General features: G+C 45.7%; 1 protein-coding gene across 3 annotated transcripts in view; it reads left to right on the top strand.

Moving 5' to 3' along the window:
* Nucleotides 1-27,865, top strand: part of ZFAT (zinc finger and AT-hook domain containing) — a 241,332-nt gene that overhangs the window by 17,106 nt on the left and 196,361 nt on the right. For 2 of the 3 annotated variants that reach the window (XM_073590375.1, XM_073590373.1), the window contains exon 1: nt 21,814-21,967. The exons of the other annotated variant lie outside the window; for it this stretch is intronic. The gene's annotated coding sequence lies outside the window, so the exon portion shown is untranslated. Of the gene's footprint in view, nt 1-21,813; nt 21,968-27,865 lie in introns of those variants that run through there. 3 annotated transcript variants of the gene reach the window in all.

Genomic DNA, 27,865 nt, shown 5'->3' with positions numbered 1-27,865 from the left:
AAAGGAATTGGAGATGGTGGGAGAGGGGATGTTACGGATAGATGTGTGGCTTTTTTTTTTTTATGGGCTCGGAGTCGAGCGCTATTTTCCCGTAAGTGATGAATTGTCATAACGGCTATAATTATATATTCCTGCTTTTATCCTACACCTTTCTAGGAACGTTTTGTGCTCGGAAAGATTGTGTTCAACTAGGTAAAAATGCCCGTGGATGTCACAAATTATTTTTGCCGGCGCTTTGCCTTAAACTGTAATTAGTCGATGCGCCACAGGCTTGTTTTGGGTTAATTACTATTTTTCCTTCCTTCAAAATGTTGTCTCTATCCAAATATATATGGACCTAACTGTACAAATGACTCCCACTAAAAGTGTTATGAGTGAAGACCTCCTAGTGAACTGCCCTTTCCTTGCACCTTCCTTCCTGGGACCACCACGGAATGTGTGGGGGATTTGTATCATCCTGTCTCTGGCAGGAAGATGGGAGGCTGCAACTGCAAAAAAGTCACCATTCCAGGCAGGGAACTTTACACTAGAAAGAATCCAACTTTAAGTTGCAAAATCTATAAGGTAATTTTGGAAGTTAAAAGTGGTTTAATATAATATGAAAATTTTAGTGCTAATTTGGTCAGTCCTGCCCCCTATGTTTGTTATCAACAGCTCTGCAGTCACTTGGGGTCAGCTTTCTTGATTACCATCCTGCAATCCTCCTACTATGACTTGCATATTTCATTTAGTGCCAAATTATTTTTGTGACTGGCATGGTGGAAGTAAGGGGGGAAAAAAATTCTCAATTTTTTAGTTCACGTTTTGTAATTAGTTGCGGCTGGCTGTTTGAGTTAGAGGACCTGTCATTTTCTCCAAAAACCTGACCTAAACGTCTAGCAACAATCCATGCGTCTTCCTGATTCTGCCGCTTTTTTCCGTTTTGCTCTACGTCGCTTCATTGCTGAGATATCTGCATCTGTTTCTTTTGGAGCACACTGTGAAATCTCTGCTGGCAGACTAACTTGTGCATTTCTCCAGGGTTCTCTGGGGGTATACTTTCAGTTTCCCACGACGTTCTCCAATCTAGCTGTCGAACAGCGTCCGACGCTGCTGAACTGTTTGCCAGCGTCTGGGCGGGGGGGGTGAAAGTGTCTGCCATTAAGAGAAGACTCTGAAGAAATGACCAATTGGATGACAAGCAGAAATTTCACATATTGTGCTCCAGAAGAAACTGATGTGAATATCTGCAATGGAGCGATGCAACGGAAAAGAGCGTCAGGGAAGCTCACAGAGTTTACAGAGGACATAACTAAGCTTTTTCTTTACTACAAAAGTCCTGATTGATACCATCTTTTTAGTTAGGAAACGGCACGCTTTTGAGATGACTCTGGTCTTGGCATCAGATATAGCTTGACAAAAGCTGAAAAGCCACATAATATACATGAGTAAACCAAATCGTGCAGTAATAAGACAATTGATGTGGAACAGAACCATCCCTATGGCATGGGGAGAGACCATTGTGGCGGTAAATATTGCAGCAGTTCATAGATAAAGGTAAAAGTTGTGATGACTCCACAAGGTCTGAGGAGCACCTTATCCCAACACGTTCGCTCATCACTAATACTGACCCATGTTCTACTATAGGGCTGTTCAGATGGACTATTTTTCTCTCGGCCCGACTGTCAATGCAAAAGAGAAATTTCTGCTTTCACTAATTAACTGTAGACAAATGTGCAGCAAGGCAGCTATTCTAACTGCCAAGAGAACCGGCTTTGACTGCAAAAATAAAATTGTGGAAAACAAAGAATTAAGGTTTCAGATCTGTCAAGAATGAGACCTTCTTATCTCTCGCCACCAGAAGCTGAGAGGGGTCCCCACGTGTGACTTTTCTCAGAAGTGAATGCAGAGAGCTGCACATGTGCAGGTAAGGTTTCCATCAGCAAAAAAAAGAGGGCAGTAGTTCTTACGTGCTGCAAACCCATGTAGTAAAGATGGTGGCAAACTACTGATGAGACTGCTGTCCCTCTTCTGCAATGTTCTTGAATTTAAAGAGGCTTTTTAGTCCCCTTTGTGGCTTTGCTTTCAAGCTTAGTGTTAGGACTCTTGTCATGAGTTGTGAGCTTGCATATCTTGGCCAAAATATTGACCAATACTTCCTATATTATTACATCCAGATGGTGTGTTGCGTGGTTACATGAGTATGTGACCGTTCAGAATGCGTGAGGATGTGCCTGCAGTGATGTCAATAAAGTGACCGGTGTTCACCGCCAATGAACTGCAGTAAACTTATGGACGTCACCAATCGTAGCATGAGAAAATTTGCCTTATTAACGTCACTGCAGGCGCGTCCTCACGCTATTGTCAGTGCGTGCTGAACGGTCGCATACTCGTGCAATCGCTCAACACACCATCCGGATGTGGCAGAGCTGGGGATCGTAGTGGGATTTCTGTATGGATTAGTAATGCGGTTGTCTTATTAATGCCTATCCATTACTAACCTCTGGGCTTGATGTAAGCAAACATAAAAAAAAAGCGGTCATCAACCCTAAAACCATCATCCTACTTGCCAGGGCAAGTGGGAAGAGCTGAGCCTAAGTACTGGAACTGGCGCATCTAAAGGATGCACCGTTTCTGGGGCAGCTGAGTGCTGGTGGTGTTAGTCTGTAAGGGGGCCAATATCCATGGCTCCTACCCAGCTTATTAATATCGGCTTGTAAGCAGGTGCCTGGATGCAGTAATGTGGGGAATGCAGAACAAGGTCTAACGCAGTGTGTTTAATTTATAACAATGGTGAACTCCTCGCAGGGAGATATCATAATTCTGTTAACACAAGTCTTATTATTAAGCTTCACTTATGACTTCTCTGTCCTTAACCACATACAGTCCGATGAGAGTTGTACGGCGTGCTTAGGTTCAACTTGCCAATAAATGGTCCAGCTTCTGGCGGTCACAAGTTCTGCCAGTTGTGCCATCAATCTGTAATGTCGAGATGGCAAGTGCCGTAGAAGTCTCTGCCCACTGCATGCCTGCCAAGGAGGAGGAACACGCCTCACAATCCTGCACTCGCTTTTCAATGCAAGCACCGCACACTGGCTGAGCGCACGACCCACGGCGTGCTTGCTGACTCTCAGGGGTCCTCAGGTAACCTGTCCCGGGGAGTGGCTCCGCGCACACTCTCTTGCTGCGGAGCGTGGTACACCTCTGCTTCCTCTCCCTACCAGCGGGAGATTGAACTCTCTTCCCACACTTCCTGGTCTCACCACGCCCCCTCTAACCAGGTCATGGGTCCTGTCCGATTCCCCATTCTTCCCCCCCCCCCCCCCCCCCCCCTGTCAACACTGGACGCAGCCTCAACAGTTCTGGACCCGGCATTGCACAGGTACCTGCAGCCCTGTCTTCCTCCTTTACAACTCACAGCTGTCTGTTTAGACTTTGGCTATTAAAATTAAGGGGGACCCCTGCTTTAATAACCAGTAAAGGCTATGGAGACAGCTGGGAGGTGTTATTAATAAGCTGGGAAGATCCATGGATAGTGGCCCCTTCCCAGAATAATAACCACAGCCCCCAGCTGTCTGCTTTCCCCCAGCTGGTTAAGAAAAATGAGGGGGACACCATGCCATTTTATTATTTATTAGCTATATACAGTAGACTACACAATCACTGCACTAACTATATATGTCACTGACATCTTTCTATTATATGTATATATCCTGTTGGATCACACTGAATTTACTGTATTTGACTGATGAAATGTCAGGTTTCCCATGAGATGGGTGCGTAAATAGCGGATGGTACACGCATGGTCCATGTGCTGTATGATTTATTTTTTTTTTAACTTGTTTTGTCTTCTGTATGATAAAATTAAAATCAATTATTAGCAGATTGCTTGGCTCAGATTTCGTCTGGATTATTATTTCTCGCTGTGTTCGGAGTCCTTATTACAGAGCGGTCCCATGACGCACAATGTAGGCATTGTCCCGGACAAGTGGGGCTCAGATGAAAGCTCCCATCTCCTCCTTGGCTCCTGACTGTCTAAGGACGCTGGAGAGCGCAGGATTTTCCTCCTGACCCTCTACAAGACTGTATTTGTAGTTCCACCCTTCCTCTTTAAGAACAAGGCGGCCGAAGCAGTTGACATTTCCTAAAGATAACCGTCAGATAAAAGCCCTTATAATAAAGCTGCGCCTGGAGCGCTCGGAAATTGGCCCAGCGAGGAATAATGCATTGTGCTCTCTAATCTCTCCCTATAGATCTGCATACGGGAGATTATTATTATTCTTGGGTCTGTTCTACCTGGGTTTGCAGTAATTTGGGAATGGTAATGAATAAAAAAACCCTGCAAATCAGGAAAGGAAATAGATTCATTTACATAATGATCCACGTGAAGACTATTCCAATCTGCAATTTCTTTCCCATTGTAATCCTTGCATTCAGGATAATCAAGTGTATGAACAGAACTCCAGCCCTGCAGTACACACTGACACCGAGCAGCAAAAAGGCCCATTCAGATGGGTTATTTCTAGCCCTTTTAGGGTAAGTTCCCCAGGTGCACTTTCATACTGAAGCTTTTCTGCACCAATTGATTTTTTGAGTATCAGCTGCCGGCACCGCCATCAGGGGCTTATCTACAGCATTCTGTAATGCTGTAGATAAGGCCCCGATGTAAGCTGAAAGATAAGAAAAATGAGTTATACTCACCCCCGGGGGGGGCGGTCTGGTCTTGGTCTGATGTGTATTGCGGTCCGGCGCCTCCCATCTTCTAACGGTGACGTCCTCTTCTTTCCTTCCCGTCGCAGCTCCTGTGCAGGCGCACTGCTCTGCCCTATTGAGTGCGCAAGAGCCGGGAGAGGTCCTGCGCACTGTAGTATTCTGCTCTGCCCTCAATAGGGCAGAGCAGTGCGCCTGCGCAGGAGCCGCGACGGGAAGTAAAGAAGAGGACGTCACCGTTAGAAGATGGGAGGCGCTGGACCGGTCAGCGACACCCATCGGACCAAAACCGGACCCGGACCGCCCCTGGGAGAATATAATATAACTCATTTTTCTTATGTTTCAGGTTACATCAGGGGCTTATCTGCAGCATTATAGAATGCTGTAGATAAATCCCTGATGGCGGTGCCGGCAGCTGATACTCAAAAAATGGGTGACAGATTCCCTTTAAAGCCTAACAATTAACCTGGCCTTTAACGATTTAGCATTTCATTTGGGTCTTTGTGTTGTTTTGTTCACGTACATGTCAGTCGTCTTGCTCCTCTTGGTGTGCTTAGTGGTCTCTATTTGATCATGGATTTTTAAAAGAAACATTTTTTTTCAAGAAAATATTGATTTTTATTCGGAAATATACTGTTTGGTTCTCTTGTGTTCACATGATGTAAAGATATATAAAGAAAAGAACACGAATTTGGGTACACATGACCCCACTAGTTCACACCTACAGTGAACGCCGTAAAAGAAAAATAAAGTGGCGAAAAAAATATGGATTTTCAACATATCGCTGGTAAAGTGGAATAAAGCATGATGACAAAAACAAACATTAATAAACAAAGTATCGCTGAAAATGTCATCTCGTCCCGCAAAAAAAAAGCCGCCATACAAGCTCCATCAAGGGAAAAAATTAAAAAAAAGTATAACGTTCAGAACAAAGCGATGCAAGAGCAATATTTTTTCTATAAAATAGTTTTTATTGTGTAAAAGCGCCAAAACGTAAACTACATAAATGTAGTATCGCTGTAATTGTACTGACCCAAAGAATAAAGCTGTCTCATCAATTCTACAACATGCGGAAATGTTAAAATAAAGTAAAATTTGTGAAAAAAAAAAAAAAAATTAAAATGTTTAGTTTTTTTTTTTTTTTCCTTCCACATTCGATTAATTTCTGTGATGCGCCTGAAGGGTTAATACACTTCTTGGATGTGGTTTTGAGGACTTTCATGGGTGCAGTTTTTAGAATGGTGTCACTTTTGACTATTTTCTTTCATATAGACTCCTCAAAATCACTTCAAATGTGATGTGGTCCCTAAAAGAAAAAAAAAAAAAAAAAAAAAATTTTGTAAATTTGGTTGGAAAAATTAGAAATCACTGAAACTTTTAACCCTTCTTACTTCCTAGCAAAAAAAAAAAAAAATTTGTGTAAGAAATTATGCAGATGTAAAAGACGTAGGAAATGTTATTTCTTAACTATTTTGCGTGACATACCGGTATCTCTCTGATTTAAGGGAATAAAAATTTAATGTTTTTGAGGATTGCAAAATTTTTACTGAATCCAAAAAAAGTTGTCACACTAACTTTACCTTAAACATTTTTTTGAAATTATTCCACAATTTTTGACATAATTGTTCTGTCTAGTCACCTCTGACCATCTTTGTTAGGCCGGGGTCACACTAGAGAGGAATACGGACGAGTGAGAGGCGATAAAAGCACGCATTGCACACGGACCAATGATTTTCTATGGGGTCCCTCGCACCAGCCGTATATTTCTCATCCGTATTCTACGCTCCGTGCCAATCGCAGCATGCTACGATTGTCAGTGTACTACGGCCGTAGTACTCCAATGCAAGTCTATGGGGGCGCTAAAAATACGGATTACACACGGAACACACATGTGACTTGCGAGAAATACGCACCCGGTGTCTTTTAGAAAAGCCGGCAATTCAGTGCGCTATACAGTAAACTCACACTGACAGGTTTAAGAAAGAAACGAAAGAATAGATATAGACACATAGAATCTACTATATAATTGTCTAATTCTGTCTGTAATGGAAATCGCACCTCGCTGATTGGTCATGGCAGGCAGCGACCAATCAGCGACAGTTGCTTAGTCGTCGTGGCAACACGGCCGCATTGCTTATTGTACAGGCACATTGCAGCCATTAAAGGCATCACTGCTGCATCACTCATTACACAGGCACAGTCCTGTACATATTCTGGAGTACAATACATTAGGTAATTAGGTAGCAGTAGAACAGTGACTGCAGCTCTGGGTGTAACTTGCGTACAATACATTAGGTGACAGCAGAAAAGTGAATGCAGCTCTGGGTGTAACGAGTACAATACATTAGGTAAGATCTGAACAGTGACTGCAGCTCTGGGTGTAACTGGAGTACAATACATAGGTAAGATCTGAACAGTGACTGCAGCTCTGGCTGTAACAGGAGTATAATACATTAGGTAAGAGCAGAATGGTGACTGCAGCTCTGGGTGTAACGACTACAATATATTAGGTAAAAGCACAACAGTTACTGCAGCTCTGGGAGTAACTGGAGTACAATACATTAGATAACAGCAGAACAGTGACTGCAGATCTGTGTGTACTGGAGTACACTACATTAGGTAACAACTGAACAGTGACTGCAGCTCTGGGTGTAACAGGAGTACATTAGGTAACAGCAGAACAGTGACTGCAGCTCTGGGTGTAACTGGAGTACAATACATAGGTAAGATCTGAACAGTGACTGCAGCTCTGGCTGTAACAGGAGTATAATACATTAGGTAAGAGCAGAACGGTGACTGCAGCTCTGGGTGTAACGACTACAATGTATTAGGTAAAAGCAGAACAGTTACTGCAGCTCTGGGAGTAACTGGAGTACAATACATTAGATAACAGCAGAATAGTGACAGCAGCTTTGGGTGTAACTGGAGTACAATACATTTGGTAAGATCTGAACAGTGACTGCAGCTCTGGGTGTAACTGGAGTACAATACATTAGGTAATAGCAGAACAGTGACTGCAGCTCTGGGTGTAACTGGAGTATAATACATTAGGTAACAGCAGAACAGTGACTGCAGCTCTGGCTGTAACTGGAGTACAATACATTAGGTAACGGCAGAACAGTGACTGCAGCTCTGGGATTAACTTGAGTACAATACATTAGATAACAGCAGAATAGTGACAGCAGCTCTGGGTGTAACTGGAGTACAATACATTTGGTAAGATCTGAACAGTGACTGCAGCTCTGGGTGTAACTGGAGTACAATACATGAGGTAACAGCAGAACAGTGACTGCAGCTCCGGGTGTAACAGGAGTATAATACACTAGATTGTGGCCCGATTTTATCGCATCGGGTATTCTAGAGTCTCTGTTAAAATAAAAAATAGTTATATACTCACCTTCCAACGCCCCCGGACTCTGTCCCTCCTCTCACCACGCTTCCGGCATCTTCCGGTCCCAGTAATGCTTAGCGAGAAGGGCCGGAGATGACGTCACTCTCGCGAGAGCGCGATGTCATCAGCGGTGTTTCACGCAAAGCATTACTGGGACCTGAAGTTGCCGGGAGCATGGGGAGAGTAGGGACAAAGTCCAGGGGGCCGTCGAAAGGTGAGTATATCACTATTTTTTTTATTTTAACAGACACTAGAATACAGTAAACCATTTCATTTCATGGGTTTTTTTATATAGAATCATAGAGTTGGAAGGGTCCTCCTGGGCCATCTGGTCCAACCCCCTGCTCAAAGCAGGATTCGCTAAATCGTCCCAGACAGATGTCTGTCCAGCCTCTGTTTGAAGACTTCTACTGAAGGAGAACTCACCACCTCTCGTGGCAGCCTGTTCCACTCATTGATCACTCTGTCAAAAAGTTTTTTCTAATATCTAATCTGTGTCTCCTCCCATTCAGTTTCATCCCATTGCTTCTAGTCTTTCCTTGTTCAAATGAGAATAAAGATGATCCTTCTACAATGTGACAGACCTTGAGATATTTGTAGACAGCTATTAAGTCTCCTCTCAGTCTTCTCTTCTGCAAGCTAAACATTCCCAAATCCTGCAACCTTTCCTCATAAGACAGGGTTTGCAGACCGGTCACCATTCTGGTCGCTCTTTTCTGAACTTGTTCCAGTTTGTTGATGTCTTTTTTTAAAATGTGGCGCCCAAAACTGAACGCCACCTAATAATTAGATGAGGGTTTGTGTGCCAAATTTGGGAGGTGTAGGTGTTAATTTAAGGGGTTAATTAGTTGTAAAAAATTGCCCTGTAGTGGTGGCGAATGGGTTAATATAACAAAGGGTTAATGTCACTATTCGATTGTAAGGTGACATTAAGCCGATTAATAATGGAGAGGTGTCAATAAGACACCGATCCATTATTACCCCTAGACTAAGAAAGGGTTAAAAACCACACACAGACATTAAAAGTCTTTTAATGAAATAAATACACCAAGTTTTTGACAAATTTTTGATAGTCTGGTAATCCAAAATAAAACCATGACCTGCAACAAAAATAACATAAAAAATCACCAATATCCTTACCTCTCTGCAGCTCAGCCAGGTCCCCTGCTGCAATCCATCAGAATGGGTTAAATAGTTTACTATGAGGACAGGTGCTAATGCGACCAGCTCCACTGTAATCTACTACAAAATTAATTGATTCAGCTCTGCGCAGCCTCAATGGCTGCCTGTAGATGAACTAATTACCATGGGAAAGTTTCTGACTTTTTTCCCACGGTCATTAGTTCATTCACAGATTAGCCGGGGACTCCTGCTGACGTCACTGAACAGCGTGGGACATGACTGAACAGCGGAGAGGTAAGGATATTGGTAATTTTTTTTATGTTATTTTTGTTGCAGGTCATTTTTTTATTTTGGATTACCAGACTAATAAAAATTTGTCAAAAACTTGGTGTATTTATTTCATTAAAAGACTTTTTAATTAATGTCTGTGTGTTTTTTAACCCTTTCTTAGTATAGGGTTAATAATGGATCGGTGTCTTATTGATACCTCTCCGTTATTATTCAGCTTAATGTCACATTAGAATCGAATGGTGACATTAACCCTTTGTTATATTAACCCATTCGCCACCGCTACTGGGCAATGGGAATAGAGAGGATAAGTGCCAGAATTGGCACATCTTATAGATGTGCCATTTCTGGGGTCAGATTTTTGTAGCCAGGCGGGGCCAAAAACAATGGTCCCTCTCATGGCTATTAAAATCTGCCCTCACTCACCTGCTTTACCTCTCTGGTTGACAAATTACAGCGGGAGCCCACGCAATTTTTGTTACAACGAAAACCCCTTAAATTAGCACACCTCCCAAATTTTGCACACAAACCCTCATCTAATTATTAGTCAGGGACATACAGTAAACCATTTCATGTTTTTTTTTTTATATGTAACCATGTGTCATTTCATGTCGGGTTGGGGAATTACTTGACAGAAGCCGGAAATTGAATTAGCGGCTATTCTGCTATGAAGAACTCTGTGGAATATAAATATATATACACTCACTGGCCACTTTATTAGGTACACCTGTCCAACTGTGTGTTAAGACTTAATTTCTAATCAGCCAATCACATGGCGGCAACTCAGTGCATTTAGGCATGTAGACATGGTCAAGACAATCTCCTGCAGTTCAAACCGAGCATCAGTATGGGGAAGAAAGGTGATTTGAGTGCCTTTGAACGTAGCATGATTGTTGGTGCCAGAAGGGCTGGTCTGAGTATTTCAGAAACTGCTGATCTACTGGGATTTTCACGCACAACCATCTCTAGGGTTTACAGAGAATGGTCCGAAAAAGAAAAAAAATCCAGTGAGCGGCAGTTCTGTGGCCGGAAATGCCATGTTGATGCCAGAGGTCAGAGGAGAATGGGCAGACTGGTTCGAGCTGATAGAAAGGCAACAGTGACTCAAATTGCCACCCGTTACAACCAAGGTAGGCAGAAGAGCATCTCTGAATGCACAGTGCGTCGAACTTTGAGGCAGATGGGCTACAGCAGCAGAAGACCACACTGGGTACCACTCCTCTCAGCTAAGAACAGGAAACTGAGGCTACAATTTGCACATGCTCATCGAAATTGGACAGTAGAAGATTGGAAAAACGTTGCCTGGTCTGATGAGTCTCGATTTCTGCTGCGACATTCGGATGGTAGGGTCAGAATTTGGCGTAAACAACATGAAAGCATGGATCCATCCTGCCTTGTATCAACGGTTCAGGCTGGTGGTGGTGGTGTCATGGTGTGGGGAATTTTTTCTGGGCACTCTTTGGGCCCCTTGGTACCAATTGAGCATCGTTGCAACGCCACAGCCTACCTGAGTATTGTTGCTGACCATGTCCATCCCTTTATGACCACAATGTACCCAACATCTGATGGCTACTTTCAGCAGGATAATGCGCCATGTCATAAAGCTCGAATCATCTCAGATTGGTTTCTTGAACATGACAATGAGTTTACTGTACTCAAATGGCCTCCTCAGTCACCAGATCTCAATCCAATAGAGCATCTTTGGGATGTGGAGGAACGGGAGATTCGCATCAGGGATGTGCAGCCGACAAATCTGCGCCAACTGTGTGATGCCATCATGTCAATATGGTCCAAAATCTCTGAGGAATGCTTCCAGCACCTTGTTGAATCTCTGCCACGAAGAATTGAGGCAGTTCTGAAGGCAAAAGGGGGTCCAACCCGTTACTAGCATGGTGTACCTAATAAAGTGGCCAGTGAGTGTATATATATATATATTCTGGTATATATCTATTCTATTATTTCATTTGGATCTGAAAACCTGTCATTGGGCTCCGTTATATGTCCGTTTTGCAAGCCTGCGAGAAAAAAACAGTATTCGGATGCCATATGGATTACATACGAAAAATACGCGGCCACACCCTGACAACGGATGACATACGGAGCACTATTTATCGGCCATGTATGCGTATTACGGACGCAAAATACGGTCCGTATTTTTCTACCTTGTGTGTGACTCCAGCCTTACTGGGAGACTCTGCCTCTCTAGCATGCTCTTTTTATAAATAGTCTAGTGACCTTGTTGAATATTGACCCTCCAGCTGTTTTTATCACTGCCATTTACTCTTGAACACTTTTGTTAGTCGTGTTTTAACTTATTTCGAGATGTTTTGGTGCCATAAATTTCTAAACGAGTTCATTTTTCAACTTAAGTGGAAAAATGTCCAACGATCAACTTCCAAATCATTGTGTCTTTACATTTTACAGCGTCCTAACTTTTTTGGAATTGGAGTTGTACATGTATTACAAAACCTGCAATCCACAGTGTGAAGGGTCACTAAGAGATAACTTTCTATGGGTTTATACCCCTTTCTGCCAGATGATGTACTATCCCGTCCATGTGCCCTGTGACTTAATTCCCAAGGACGGGATAGTACATAATCATCGATCAGCCACAGGGGGAGCACGGATGATCGCTGCCGGGTGTCAGCTGATTATCATAGCTGACACTTGGCACTAAGTTCCAGGAGCAGGCAAACATGATCGCAGTGTTCTGGTGGCATAGGGAAGCATTGGGCAGGGAGGGGGGCTCCCTGTGTGCTTCCCTGAGACCCTCAGAACAACACGATTTGATTGCGTTGTTCTGAGGGCCTCCTCCCTGCAGGCCCCTGGATCCAAGATCGCTGTGCGCTCCTTCCGGGTCCTGCAGGGAGGTGGCTTGAAAGTGCTTGCTGAGAGCAGGCGATGCACTGCCAATATCCCACCCTGGGACAATGTAAAAAAAAATATATTAATGTGTAAAAATATTAAAATAAAATAAAAAAAATATTTCCCCAATAAACACATTATTATTATTATTAATGCAAATTAAAAAAAACAAAAGTACACATATTTAGTATCGCAGCATCCGTAACGACTCGCCCTATAAAACTGTCCCACTAGTTAAAGGGAACTCCAATTTTTGCCTTTTTGTTCGGCAGTATGATTAAAAAAAAAAAGTGGAATAACGCGCGATCAAAAAGACGGATATAAATAAACATGGCACCGCTGAAAACCTCATCTTGTCCTGCAAAAAACGAGCCGCCACACAGCATCATCAGCAAAAAAAAATATGTTATAGCTCACAGAATAAGGCGATGCAATTTTTTTTTTTTATATAAAATTGTTTTTATTGTATAAATGCGCCAAAACATAAAAAAATGACATAAATGAGGTATCGCTGTAATCATACTGACCAAAAGAATAAAACCGCTTTATCAATTTTACTTCAACGGTGTAAACGCACCCCTCCAAAAGAAATTCATGAATTGCTGGTTTTTGTTCATTCTGCCTCCCAAAAATCGCAATAAAAAGCTATCAAAAAATGTCACGTGCCCGAAATGGTACCAATAAAAACATCAACTCGTCCCTCAAAAAACAAGACCTCACATGCCTCTGTGGGTCAAAATATGGAAAAAATTATAGCTCTCAAAATGTGGTGATGCAAAAACTATTTTTTTGCAATAAGAAGCGTCTTTTAGCGTGCGACAGCCGCCAAACATAAAACCCGCCATAAATAGTAAATCAAACCCCCCGTTATCACCCCCTTAGGGAAAAATAATAAATACATTTTTTTTTTTTATTATATTTCCATTTTCCCAATAGGATTAGGGTTGGGGCTAAAGCTAGGGTTAGGGGTGTTTTGGGGTTAGGGTTGGAGTTAGAATTGGGGGGTTTCCACTGTTTAGGTACATCAGGGGCTCTCAAAACGCAACATGACACCCGCAGATCATTCCATCAAAGTCTGCATTCCAAAATGTCACTACTTCCCTTCCGAGCCCCGACGTGTGCCCATACAGTAGTTTTCTCCCACATATGGGGTGTCAGCGTACTCAGGACAAATTGGACAACAACTTTTGGGGTCCAATTTCTCCTGTTACCCTTCGTAAAATAAAAAATTGGACTAAAAGATCATGTTTGTGGAAAAAATGAATTTTTTTATTTTCACGCTTGGGCATTATAAGCTTTAATGAAACACCTGGGGGTTCAAAGTGCTCACCACACATCTAGATAAGTTCCTTAGGGGGTCGTTTCCAAAATGGGGTCACTTGTGGGGGGTTCCACTGTTTAGGTACATCAGGGGCTCTCCAAACGCGACATGGTGTCTGATCTGAATTCCAGCCAATTTTGCATTGAAAAAGTCAAACGGCGCTCCTTCCCTTCTGAGCTCTGCCATGCGCCGAAACAGTGGTTCCCCCCACATATCAGGTATCAGCGTACTCAGGACAAATTGCACAATAACTTTTGCAGTCAGATTTCTTCTGTTGCCCCTGGGAAGATAAAAAAAAAATTTGACCTGAAGTAAATTTTTTGTGAAAAAAGTTAAATGTTCATTTTTTTTTTTTTTTTTTTTTAACATTCCAAAAATTCCTGTGAAGCACCTGAGGGGTTAATAAACTTCTTGAATCTGGTTTTGAGCACCTTGAGGGGTGCAGTTTTTAGAATGGTGTCACTGTTGGGTATTTTCTATCATATAGGCCCCTCAAAGTGACTTCAAATCTGATGAGGTCCCTTAAAAAAAAAATAAAATAAAATGGTGTTGAAAAAATGAGAAATCCTCAGCACCTAAAACTACGTGTGCACATAGCTTAACAGAAATAATTCCCATTTTTAACATTATTTGTTTTTTTAATACCACTTTAAGGGCTCATACTCATTTGCATGAAAAACAGACAAGTTCAATCCGATAAAAATCAACTTGCACTCTGCCCAATGTTAATCCATGACTCCCTGCTCATCTGCGATCGAGACTCGCCAATGCAAGTCAATGGGTGAGAGAAAAAAAAAATCACACGGCACACATACCATGCTGAGTACACTAAATTAATTGCATGACAAGTCAGAATAGATCACTATATATATATAAAATCTATATATCTCACTGCTCAAAAAAATAAAGGGAACACTTAAACAACAGAATATAACTCCAGGTAAATCAAACTTCTGTGAAATCAAACTGTCCACTTAGGAAGCAACACTGATTGACAACCAATTTCACATGCTGTTGTGCAAATGGAATAGACAACAGATGGAAATGATTGGCAATTATCAAGACACCCTCAATAAAGGAGTGGTTCTGCAGGTGGGGACCACAGACCACATCTCAGTACCAATGCTTTCTGGCTGAAGTTTTGCTCACTTTTGAATGTTGGTTGTGCTTTCACACTCGTGGTAGCATGAGAAGGGCTCTACTATCCACACAAGTGGCTCAGGTAGTGCAGCTCATCCAGGATGGCACATCAATGTGAGCTGTGGCAAGAAGGCTTGCTGTGTCTGTCACCGTAGTGGCTGGAGGCCACACAAGAGAAAAGTGTATGCACCAAAATACAGGGATCACCACCAAGCAAAATATTCAGGTTTAACAAATTTCTTTATTACAATGAGCAGCACAAACAAACACTTGTTTAAAAGCAGTTAAAAAGTCTGGACAGAAACAGACATGAATCAATAGACAAAAAAATGGGTCATGATGTTAAACAATGAAAAGTGAAATACTTAGAGCCCCGCAGTAACTCCACAATCAGTGTGCTGTAAACCAATACAAATGATTGCTGGCTAATATTGCTATAGCAGTAGTCTATCCGTCTGCTGTTAGCACTTCATGATTGAGGCTCATATGCTATCAGTATTAAATACACACCATAGCATAATCAAATAAATACAAAAATATGCTGTATACCTACAAATCATGAGCACTCAGTTCTAATATGGCAGAAATACAATTATGCCATGCAAACACAGCTTGTTACCAGCAAAGCTGGCTAAAGAGGTACAGATTAAATCACTGCTTCCCCCCAGCATGATGGCGGTTAGCCCCTGAGCACAAGCACACATCTCGGTTAGGCCTGTTTCACGTTTCAGTTATTCAACGTCAGTCCAAATCCGCCAGGTTGTGAAAAAAAACGGATCTGTCAGCGTTGTGACACAAACTGATGCCACCGGATCCGTTTTTGGACGGATCCACTTTAGCAGGCGGTGACCGAAATTTAAAGGAAAACGAGTCTGGGTAAAAAAAAAAAAAAGAGAGAGAGAATTTTAATTTTTTTTGCACGGTTGTTCCGGAACGCTACTCAGGGGTTAAAAGCCCTGCTCCAGCGAATCTGCCGGGCATGCGCAATATAAATTAGCGGACCGTCGCTCGGAGAAAACGTTGCAGAGTCCGGCCCATCTGCCCGGGAGACGCTAAAATTTTGACGGATCCGTCAAAAAACGGGTGGGACGGATGACCGTCGGTCAATATCCACCGCTAATGTAAGTCTATGGGGGAAAACGGATCCTCCCCTTTTTTGGCGGATCCGTTTTTTTTCGAAAATTGGCAGATTTTGACTGATGTCAAAAAACAGAAGTGTGAAACAGGCCTTACATGGGGCCCAGGACCCACAGGTATCGACACAATAATGTGTCTTTCTCAAGGTCAGTGCATTGTGATGTCCTAATCTCATTCAGTATATATAGGTAATGAATGATTAATGAGTCCGACCAGCTGGGCGTTTGCAAGGGGAAAAAAAAAAGTCAAAAAATCTCAGGCTTAATGAAGCAGCGTCCTATCAATGCCATTGCGCAAGCGCCACACAGCCGCAGCGGAAGTGCCCTGTCTCCTCTCAAGGAGGCGCCGATCTAATACCAGTGCGCATGTGTGAGGAAATCTTACTTCATCCGACGCTGCCGCGTCTCCCCATGCCATTGCGCAGGCGCCACCCAGCAACAACACAAGTGCCCTGGCTCTCCTGTCAAGGATACATTTGTCCACTACCAATGCGCATGTGTCTGGGGAATCTCGCGTCAACAAGTGCTGAGGCGCTGATACGCACTATAATACAATGCCCAGTCTATTAGTGCGCAGGCGCATAGTGTCCTCAATTGAGGCATTTGTATAGTTATCTCACAAAATCAGTGCGCTTGCGCAAGTGTGGCTAAACCAGCACATACCATTTCACAGCTGTCCAAACCGGATAGCAATAAATTAGTACACGCACCAAAGTGCAACCAGATGAAATGTCCCATTGATCTCTATGTGCTGAGCACATATTAACCCTTCTCTGCATGTATACCATTTTTGATCAGTATGCACATATAGGCAGGTGCTGAAGTGCTATAACCCCAATAATCGCTGGACATACAGTGTTACAGTATTTGGTTCAGGAATAATACCTCCTAACTTGATTATATAAAAAAACAGATTTATAAAGTTACAGTAAGTGATTTATTATTCACCTATCAACACAGGCATGCAAAGCAAACTTGGGTGCGCCCCCATGTGTATCATCCAGAGGCAACACACACATTTTAGCAAATCACCTTTGGTCAGTTACATAGTTCATAGATTTTTACATCCATACCACCTTTATATATAGTGAGCATATTCCCCAGTCTAAGGCCGGTTACACATTTGCGCTTCAGGGTGCAGCGACGGCCTGCGCACGGCCGCCGCTAAGCCCCGCCCCCTGCCACGCCTCCGGGCAGCATCATGCGTCCCCTATCTTTATCACTGAGGACGCAGGCCGTGCGCAGTATGCGTTTGGCGGCGCCTGCGTCCTTTTGACGGTGTGCCAAGCACAACCAAATTGCAACAGGTAGCGTTTGGCGCTGGTCGGCGCACGGTCAAAAGGACGCAGGCGCCGCAAAAACGCATACTGCGCACGGCCTGCGTCCTCAGTGATAAAGATAGGGGACGCATGCAGCGTCATGCGCCCGGAGACGGAGCTACCGGCGGAGGCGCGGCAGGGGGCGGGGCTTAGCGGCGGCCGTGCGCAGGCCGTCGCTGCGCCCTGAAGCGCAAATGTGAAACCGGCCTAAGAAATCCTCTAGATAATAGTAAATTGTCAAGGAGATATAATTTATATTAAAACATCTGATAGATTATCAATGCTGAGTGTCACCGCTATCAGCCCTTTGTCGCACATGTATAGGCCCATGGATCTCTCAAAGGGCCTCCTATGGATTGAGGTGGTTGACAAAGATATATTGGTGAAGTTAACAATATTTTGTGGGACTGTTTACATTAAGTTGATCCCCTCCAAGGTATATTAAAGCTAATTTGAAAAAGGCTTCACATGTGAACAGCATACATAGCAAAAACCTATGATCACCAAAATCAACGTAAAGCATGTGCATATATTTCAAAAGGTATTCCAAAAGTTAGTATTCTTCAGGGACAACGGTGCATATCAGAAATACACAATCCAGGAATTACAGAGATTACAATATATAATATTGGCATCCATGAACGTGTAGTACATTGAGATGAATTTCAATATCCGGCATCATACGGAGGTCAATCTTCCAGCTGTATATCCTAAGCCTATGGAAATATAAATAAATGATGTTTGTTTAGACTAAGGGTAAAGTGGGACGAGAAGCAAAAAAGAAGAAAAGAAAGAAAGAGGAGAAAAGGGGGAGGGGGGAGTGGCTGGAGGGCGTAGTGGCTGGAGGCACTACCAGGAGACAGGCCAGTACACCAGGAAATGTGGAGGGGGCTGTAAGAGGGCAACAACCCAGCAGCAGGACCGCTACCTCAGCCTTTGTGCAAGGAGGAGCACTGCCAGAGCCCTGCAAAATGACCTCCAGCAGGCCACAGATGGGCATGTGTCTGCACAAACTGTTAGAAACCGACTCCGGTCTGAGTGCCCGACATCCACAGATGGAGGTTGTGCTTTACTGGTTGATAAAATAGGGGACTCTCCCACAAAAATGATGTCGCCCCCCCCTTGTAATTAACAACCAGCAAAGACTAGGCAGACAACTGCGGGCTGATATTAATAGACTAGGAAGGGGCCATGGATATTGCCCCCCCTCCTCCCAGACTAAAAACAACAGCTCTCAGTCACACCATAAATGGCGCATCCATAAGATGCACCAATTCTGGTGCGTAGCCTCCACTCTTCTTACGTGGCAAGTGAGGTAATAGGGTTGGGGTTGATGTCATCTTTGTATTGGCAGCTGACATCAATTTGAGCCCAGGGGTTAGTGATGGAGAGGCGTCTATAAGACTCCCCCATTACTAACCCCCATCGTCAAATCGTAAAAAAAAACCATCCAGAATGAAGTCCTTTATTTGAAATAAACACTCCCTCTTCGCTTGTCCGTATTTATTTTAAAATATTAATAAAAAAAGAAAACTTATACTCTCTTGTCCGACAAGAAGGTAATACATCGATGCCCACGTCCACTTGTAAAAGACAAAAAAAATAATAAACCACCGTATATTTGACCTGTCTGATGAGAAGATTTTCCATTTGTCCCTCGACGAGTCTGGCTCTGCTACATCTAGATGCCATGCTGAGAGCGTTCAGCCGGGTATCCAGCAGAGACACGGAGCTGCATGTGATAGTGCAGCATCAATGTCTCGCGGTGCGGTGAATAAGATGAGCGTGATGTCGCTTGTCTTTGTGAACAACTGAAGATCCACAACATGAGGCCAGTGAGAGGTCACATCTAGGAGACCATCTATAACAAAATGGCCGCCACACCTCTGCGTGGTCCCCACTTTTCATGTCTCCCTCTGGTGTTTGTTATGATAGAGGAGACACTTGTGAAAAATAAAGCACCACCACCTCACTGTACACAATATAAGACCGCTGATAACAGTGACTGGCTGAAGCGGTAACATGCTGTAGCCATGATGACGTCACCACTGCAGTCATGTCAGCAAAGACTGGTGGGGCTGGGGGCGGAGAGGCAGCAATGAGTAAAGCTTAATTTCCAGTTGTCTCATATTAACCCCTTCATGCTCTATGGCGTATTTATCCGCTGACCCCGTTTCCAGACAACGACCGGATTTAGACGTTGTTGCCATTTATGTGGTGCGACCTCGTTGCGGCGTGTCTCTGAGCGCTCATTGCTTACTCAGCAATGGAATGACTGTTGGTTGCCATGACAACCATGGCCTATCGCCAGCCCTGGGAGCCGCCATCTTGTGCTGGACTTCATCGGAGGCTGTGATATTTACTATATGGCCGGGATCACTCCCGAGAGAAACTCGGACGAGTCTCGCATCTTAATACCCAGCACTCGGGAGTGGAGCGTGCAGCTGCATTGAAATACATGTGTGGCGCCCCTGAGGCTCAGTCGCCACAGAGGTACTGCACCTTCTCCTAAGGTGTAGTGCCCCACCATCCAGGTAAGGTGGGAGCTCCTTTCCACGCTCCAACACTCGCACCCCACACAACAGGGTAGTTCTGCACAACCACATTGTGGCTCAGTGCTTAGAGAGTAGCAGAGCACCTCTGGTGGTTCCCTGCATGGAACACTGGATGTGCTGGGAGGTGGGTGGAGTTTAGATATATAAAAGAGTGGGAAAGTGTAGGATTAGAGGTTCAGTCTGACAGAAGGTCAGTGATGAAGGAAGTCACTCAGACAGAAGTGAGGATCCCTGGAAGAAGGGATGGAGGAAGGAGTGCTGCAGCTGCCTCAGTGATCTGAGCCAGCTGGCAAGGGAAAGGAAAGAGAAGGAGAGACGTAGAAGTGTAACCTAAGCTTCCATAAGAAAGAGAGACAAGTACGGAACGAAGGATGAAAGAGAACAGATAGGACGTGGGTTGGAAGAGGAACCCTGCCTATAGGTTCTCAGCGCAAGGCCGGGGCCCGGTCCCAGAGGTTGTATGGACACTTATGGTTCTGCAGCAGACACCGGTGGAGTAGTGGGCTGTAAATGCACTACTCCCATCTAAGACTTGGGGCACAACAGCAACACTGATAGAGAGCCGGGATCCAGGAGTAGAGAGTCCCCGAAGCAGGCTACAGCTGTCTGCCATACAAGTAGAGTTCTTGGGAACATCTGTCAGGAGGAACTCCAGTGTAACTCAGTACTGGAGATCTTCACACTTAAAGGCGCTATAGAGGAGACGTTCAGGAAAGGCACATAAGCTGGCGGAGTGTTGGAGGGGAGCTTTCCATCTTGCCTGGAGGTTGGCTGGGTCCCTGACCCGGAGGACACAGCACAGAAGCGGGCACTACAGACAGTGAGTAAAGCTTTGGAACTACATGCCCTGGTGTCCTCCATTCCTTCCTGCGTCCGTCCGACTGGCACTGCTACATCCCCTGCGCCGGACACTGCACCATCCAAGTGTCTCCACATCTACACTTCGCTGGGACATCAGCACTGCCTGTGGAGGGCTATACCATCACTGCTGCATCACACCATCTGTCCCGGAGGATCTGTCTGCAGTGTCGGCTTAACACCTCCCTTGCCGAACACCACAGGTGGCGTCACGAACTATTCCAACTACATATACTTCCATTACTTGGGCACTCAGGGCCACGGACCGGGTCACCGCCGCTGTGACCCGTTCCCCTGACACCGGCCCGGTACCGAGTACCCCACGGCCCTGGGAGGGCGACCAACATGCTCCGCTCACGAGTGTCGGCGGCAGTGCCAGGTATTAAGATGCGAGACTCGTCCGAGTTTCTCGCCTGTGTGATCCCGGCCTATCCAAAGTATCGCCGTGTGTTGAACAAGCGGTCGGACAACTGCAGGTTCAAGGGGACTGAAAAATGAAGGAAAAAAATCCATCCAATAAAATAAAGACAAAATAAACATGATTGGTATCACGGCCGCGTCCGCAAACGTTCGGTCTATCAAAATATAAAATTATAACACCCATAAAGTAGACGCTGTTAAAGAATCAAAACGTCACAACAGTTGTTTTTCACCAATCGCCACCACAAAAATGCAATAAAAAGTGATGAAAAAGTCATGTGTACCCCAAAATGGTATCAATAAAACTGACACACACACAAAAAAGGACCAAGAAATAAATTTAAAAAAAAGTTCCGGGTCTCAAAAAATAGTCAAAATTATTATTTTTTTTTTGTGAAGTTTTTTTTTTTTAAATTAAATTACATTTTTTTTTTTTACATTTTTGTATTTATTTATTTATTTTTTTAAGCCGCTAAAAATCACAATGTGCTTCAAATAAGTGTCCTGCCTTCCAGGCGGGGTTAGGATAGATCTCTGACAATATGGCGCCGCCTGTAAACTCAGACACTGCCCTCTATCATTATTCTCCAGTCTCCCTCTAGTGCTCGCCAGTAACTCCGCCTACCAGTGCGCTTTATCCAATCGGCGATCGCCTTAGATCCTCAGCCCGCAATGTTAAAGGAAAGAGATTCCCTGTGATTGGTGGGGAGTTTGTATTCCGCGCTCCCATTGGCTGTCTGTTAAAGAGGCATAGATGTCGCGCTCGCAGCTTCCGGGAGTTTCGTTGTCGTGCCCCCGTTATGTCCCGCTGTACGAGATGATGGCGGGGAGCCCCAGCGCTGCTCATGTAGGCGCGCTAGCAGGCGAGTACCGGTGTATAGCTGTGAATAATGTGTCGGGGCAGAGTGGGGGGATGTGGCCACAGTCCGGCTCCACAGGTCCTTTAATCCGTCATTATCCGACTACAGGCGCTATTCACACGTGGCTGTGTTACATCTCAGTGTATGGAGCTGTGACACTGACTTCCTGTAAAGTCTCTGGACTTCTCTCACCATTTTGCGTATCCAGCTCCTGTGCACATCTGTGTGTCGCCGTGGTAGCAGTGCTGTGCACATCTGTGTCGCCGTGGTAACAGCGCTGTGCACATCTGTGTGTCGCCGTGGTAGCAGGGCTGTGCACATCTGTGTGTCGCCGTGGTAGCAGGGCTGTGCACATCTGTGTGTCACCGTGGTAGCAGCGCTGTGCACATCTGTGTGTCGCCGTGGTAGCAGCGCTGTGCACATCTGTGTCGCCGTGGTAGCAGTGCTGTGCACATCTGTGTCGCCGTGGTAGCAGGGCTGTGCACATCTGTGTGTCGCCGTGGTAGCAGGGCTGTGCACATCTGTGTGTCACCGTGGTAGCAGCGCTGTGCACATCTGTGTGTCGCCGTGGTAGCAGCGCTGTGCACATCTGTGTGTCGCCGTGGTAGCAGCGCTGTGCACATCTGTGTGTCGCCGTGGTAGCAGCGCTGTGCACATCTGTGTGTCGCCGTGGTAGCAGCGCTGTGCACATCTGTGTGTCGCCGTGGTAACAGCGCTGTGCACATCTGTGTGTCGCCGTGGTAACAGCGCTGTGCACATCTGTGTGTCGCCGTGGTAACAGGGCTGTGCACATCTGTGTGTCGCCGTGGTAACAGGGCTGTGCACATCTGTGTGTCGCCGTGGTAACAGCGCTGTGCACATCTGTGTGTCGCCGTGGTAACAGCGCTGTGCAGATGTTTCCAGTTACTGCACTCTTCTTGCCATAAGTGCAACTTTCAGGATCAGACTCGCAGGGATTGTTTGCTGTCGGTTACCCCGGCAACACAGGTTTTCAGAGGCGCTGCGTACACTAAACGGCTGAAGATTTATTTTTTTTTCCTTAAATTCGAGGGACGTAGCATTTTAGGATCCTGCAATTTATATCCAGACGCCGGCTGCTACGTTATAGCAAACTGTGGGGACAGATGTGGCGGGTTTCCCTTACAGCAGCTGAGCCTTTCTTTTTCTGCCAGGCGCCATTGGGGTATTTCCACCATCACTGGCGGCCCAACAGAATCATCAACTACCCCAGCATTAATGAACTCGTCCTAATGAGTGGGGTCCAGTGGGATGGATGATGTTACTACTCACAGCTGACGTCACAGGGTGGCGGCGGTCTGAGGCTCGCAGCAGTAAGTTGTTCAGAACCAAGACTGCTGTATATGTGTCACATGGGAGACGCTGAGACTGCTGTATGTACATCGCATGGGAGACGCTGAGGCTGCTGTATATGTGTCACATGGGAGACGCTGAGACTGCTGTATGTACATCGCATGGGAGACGCTGAGACTGCTGTTTGTACATCGCATGGGAGACGCTGAGACTGCTGTATATATGTCACATGGGAGACGCTGAGACTGCTGTATATATGTCACATGGGAGACGCTGAGACTGCTGTATATGTGTCACATGGGAGACGCTGAGACTGCTGTATATATATGTCACATGGGAGACGCTGAGGCTGCTGTATGTACATCGCATGGGAGACGCTGAGACTGCTGTTTGTACATCGCATGGGAGACGCTGAGACTGCTGTTTGTACATCGCATGGGAGACGCTGAGACTGCTGTATGTACGTCGCATGGGAGACGCTGAGACTGCTGTATATATGTCACATGGGAGACGCTGAGACTGCTGTGTGTACGTCACACGGGAGACGCTGAGGCTGCTGTGTGTACGTCACACGGGAGACGCTGAGGCTGCTGTGTGTACGTCACACGGGAGACGCTGAGGCTGCTGTGTGTACGTCACACGGGAGACGCTGAGGCTGCTGTGTGTACGTCACACGGGAGACGCTGAGGCTGCTGTGTGTACGTCACACGGGAGACGCTGAGGCTGCTGTGTGTACGTCACACGGGAGACGCTGAGGCTGCTGTGTGTACGTCACACGGGAGACGCTGAGGCTGCTGTGTGTACGTCTCATAGAATCATAGAATGTTAGCGTTGGAAGGGATCTCCTGGGTCATCTGGTCCAACCCCCTGCTCAATGCAGGATTCACTAAACTATTTCAGACAGATGTCTGTCCAACCTCTGTTTGAAAACTTCAATTGAAGGAGAACTCACCACCTCTCATGGCAGCCTGTTCCACTCATTGATAAAAGGAAACAGCCGCACTCAAACAATGCAATACTTTGCAAAATTACTGTATATACTCGCGTATAAGCTGAGATTTTCAGCCCATTTTTTTGGGCTGAAAGTCCCCCTCTTGGTGTATACGCGAGTCATATACGCCAGGTGATCAACGGGGGAGAGGGAGCAGGGGTGTCAGATCATACTGATGCGTCTCTGCAGCCCCCCTGCTTGTCCCACGGTCTCCCTTCCTTCCTTCCGTGGTACCGCTCATTAAACTCATGAATATGCACATATTCATGAGTTTAATGATCGGTCGGTACCACGTGACCGCTGAAGGAAGGAAGTGAGACGGTGGGAGAATGGAGCTGCAGAGACCGCGCCAGGAGGTTGTAAGTATAGCGATATTCACCTGTCCCCGCTCCAACACTGCTCGCCTTTGCCGGCTGCATCCTCTGTCAGTGACATTCAGCCAGCAGAGGGAGCGGTGATGTGGTTAGTGCGCGCCGCGCCCTCTGCTGCCTGAACGTCACTGACAGAGGATGCGGCAGATAGCGGTGAGCAGCGATGGACCGGGGACAGGTGAATATCTCAGGTGCCGGGTCCTGAGCCAGCGGTGACACTGGCACCTGGCCCCCAGCGACGAGAGGTGAGTATGTCATTTTTTTTTATTTGCAGCGGCAGCATATAGGGCATAATGTATGGGGCAGCATAAGGGGTCATAATCTATGAAGCATTTTATGGAGCATCTTATGGGGGCATAATCTATGGAGCATCTTATGGGGCAGCATATGGGGGCATAATCTATGGAGCATTTTATGGAGCATCTTATGGGGCATGTTATTCTATGGAGCATCTTATGGGGCATGTTATTCTATGGAGCATCTTATGGGGCCATTATTTACCTTTGTACAGCATTATATGGGGTGCATTTTGTATGGAGCATCTTATGGGGTAATCATGAACTGTATGGAGCATTATATGGGGCTCCTGATTCAATATGGATATTCAAAAACATTTAACCTACTGATGTCTCAATTAATTTTACTTTTATTGGTATCTATTTTTATTTTTGAAATTTACCAGTAGCTGCTGCATTTCCACCCTCGGCTTATACTCAAGTGAATAAGTTTTCCCAGTTTTTTGTGGCAAAATTAGGGGGGTCTGCTTATACTCGGGTCAGCTTATACACGAGTATATATGGTAATTCATATTTATTTACAAGTGTAAGTAATACCACAGCAGGAACAAAAAATTTTAGTGAAATTGTTTGAGTGCGGCTGTTTCCTTTTTTCTATTTTACTTTGGGTTCACCCAAATTCAGCCAGCACCTCTTACCTAAAGCAGAGTGCGCTTCATTTTTCTCTTTCCTGTTCCACTCATTGATCATCCTCACTGTCAAAAAGTTTTTTTCTAATATCTAATCTGTATCCTCTCCCTTTCAGTTTCATCCCATTGCTTCTCGTGTTTCCATGTGCAAATGAGAATAAGGATGATCCCTGTACACTGTGACAGCCCTTCAGATATTTGTAGACAGCTATTAAGTCTTCTCTTAGCCTTCTTTTTTGCATGATAAACATTCCCAGATTCTTTAACCGCTCCTCGTAGGACATACCTTGCAGTCTGCTCACCACCCTGGTCGCTCTTCTTTGAACTTGCTCCAGTTTTTCAATGTCTTTTTTTATAATGTTGTGTCCAGAACTGGACACAGTATTCCAGATGAGGCATGGCCAAGGAGGAGTAGAGGGGAATAATGACTTCACGTGATCTAGACTGTATGCTTCTGTTAATACATCCTAGAACTGTTTCCCTTTTTGCTGCTGCATCATACTGTTGACTCGTGTAGTCTGTTATCTATTAGTATATTCAAGTCTTTTTCACACATGATGTTGCTTAGTTCTATTCCTCCCATTCTGTAGATGTATTTTTTGTTTTTCTTGCCCAGATGTAGAATCTTGCATTTCTCCTTCCCCCATGACGGCACCACGGAGAGAGAGGGGATCCGCCCCACGGGGACAGGAAACCTACAGATAAAAAGGCGGTACCTCTCTCCTGCATCAGTTTGGTTTCCTGTCCCCATAGGGAACCTACAGACTTACCAGGTGCCGGGGCCAACCAGTCTGGAAGATGGCAGCGGGAGCCCCCTGTCCCAGCTGGGGAGGTTACCCAAGGCGCCACCGCTGGGGTCAGTGGGCCTCCAGGGTGTGCGGGGGAGAGGCGGCAGCAAGAAGATCCGTCCTCTCCCGCAGGATGGCGGCCGGGGCGACCCTGGGCCGGAGCAGGTACCGGGCTGGGAGAGCGCCAGCGGGCGCAGATATCCCCCACGCGCGGCGGCAGGCCGGGGGAGACGCCGCCGGCGGTGGTGCGCGGGGCGGAGCGCGCAACGTCACACACGCGCCGGCAGGCAATTTGTTCTAGAAACTCACCCCTCACTTGGCTTAAAAGCGCACAGGTAGCACAGCGCGGCCTGTCACCTGGCATCATGAGCACCGAGCCTCCAGAAGAGCAGCAGCTGCTGGACGCGTCTTCGGACACAGGACACCAGCAGCCATGGAAGTCACTGCAGCAGCACTGTAAGAAGGAGACCAAGGAGCAGTCACAGCGACACAGCAGCAGCAGCCGTTCGGAGTCCCGACGCAGCAAGGAGTCCGGTGGGGCAGGGGTCCCAAAGGACAAGCCGCGTGCAGATCCAGGGCCCACGTCTGATTCGGTATCCTTCTTCGGTCTGGCGGGTAAGTGGACTATGTGAACGTATATGCTGTAATTAGGGCCTGTCCTCCTTCTCTTATAGGGGAAGAAGTGCACACAGAAGGCCAACCACAAGATTTGCCCACTTTGTAAGGAGGAGCTCCCCACGGCATGGGAAAAAAGGCTCTGCTAGTCCTGCATTGAACATACAATATGCAAGGAATCCCCAGGGTTCGCTTCTGACCTTAGAGCCCTAATTGCCCACCTGGTAGAGAACACGTTCAAAACCCTTCGGGGGGGAAAAAGCATAAGAAACCCAAAAGAAAGGAACCCGAGTCAGATCCTAGTGATAGGAAGAGCGAATCTTCTTCTTCAGACACAGCCCGTCATCCGGCTCCTCGTCCTCTGCGGATGAAGGTCGCAGTTGCTTCCCTATAGAAGAGACAGCTAACTTAATAAAGGCTATCAGAACCACTATGGGGCTAGTAGACACCAGTCCTAAAAGAACGATTCAGGACACCATGTTTAGTGGGTTAGAGCAGAAGAAGAGGAGGTCTTTTCCCATGAACGATAAAATCCAGGCGCTCATACAGAGGGAGTGGAAAAGGCCAGAGAAAAAGGGCCTCCTAGCACCAAAAAGGAAATACCCCTTTGAGGAGCCAAGCTGTTCGTTTTGGGTCAAAGCGCCGAAAGTGGACGCAGCCATAGCAAAAGCCTCGAAAAAATTTTCTCTGCCGTTCGAGGACATGGGTACACTGAAAGACCCTATGGACAAAAAAGCAGATACATTCCTAAAAGGAGCCTGGGAAGCAGCTGGAGGAGGACTAAAACCCGCTATAGCTGCCACTTGCACAGCCAGAGCCTTGATGGTGTGGCTGGACGACCAACTAAGGAACAAAACGCCAAGGGGAGCAATCCTGGACTCCGTCCCGTTAATGAAAGGA

Source organism: Dendrobates tinctorius, unplaced genomic scaffold (genome assembly GCF_039654945.1).
Source record: "Dendrobates tinctorius isolate UK_male_01 unplaced genomic scaffold, ASM3965494v1 ptg000116l, whole genome shotgun sequence".
NCBI classification, from domain to species: Eukaryota; Metazoa; Chordata; class Amphibia; order Anura; family Dendrobatidae; genus Dendrobates; species Dendrobates tinctorius.
The sequence above is the reverse complement of the archived record's forward strand: the minus strand, read 5'-3'. Positions and strand labels throughout refer to the sequence as shown.